Source organism: Crocuta crocuta, unplaced genomic scaffold, assembly GCF_008692635.1.
Source record: "Crocuta crocuta isolate KB4526 unplaced genomic scaffold, BGI_CrCroc_1.0 scaffold41, whole genome shotgun sequence".
In the NCBI taxonomy this organism is placed as follows: Eukaryota; Metazoa; Chordata; class Mammalia; order Carnivora; family Hyaenidae; genus Crocuta; species Crocuta crocuta.
This window is the reverse complement of record NW_027529428.1, coordinates 16092132-16092453: the sequence shown is the minus strand read 5'-3', so window position 1 is coordinate 16092453 and position 322 is coordinate 16092132. Positions and strand designations below refer to the sequence as shown.

General features: G+C 66.1%; 1 protein-coding gene across 1 annotated transcript in view; it reads right to left on the bottom strand.

Annotated features, from left to right (window-relative positions):
* Window positions 1–316, bottom strand: part of CDC37L1 (cell division cycle 37 like 1, HSP90 cochaperone) — a 22680-nt gene extending 22364 nt beyond the window's left edge. The window contains exon 1 of the mRNA XM_077759446.1: window positions 265–316. The gene's annotated coding sequence lies outside the window, so the exon portion shown is untranslated. The remainder of the gene's footprint in view (window positions 1–264) is intronic.
* Window positions 317–322: the final 6 nt, after the last annotated feature.

Here is a 322-nt window from a genome sequence, read left to right as displayed (position 1 = left end):
CTTCTCCCCAGGATGGGATGAAATTAGCCAAGAGCCAAGGTAAAAAGCTGTGCGTGGAGGTGGAGATTGGGAATATATGGCCAGCTCTTCTTAAAGCCCTCAAGAAGATGCTACAATAGCCGTGGGATGACATCAAGCCCCTGACCCCCGGGGGCGCGGAACAGGGCACAGGGAGGGTCGCAGGGGCAGGGCCGCACCGCTCCCCAGGCCGGCGCCTCCCCATCACACGCCGCTTCCCCCGCCCGAACGCGGGACCCCTCTCACCTGGGCGCCGCCGCCCGGCAGCTGCGGGCAGCGGGGCGAGCTGGGGGACACGTCCAAG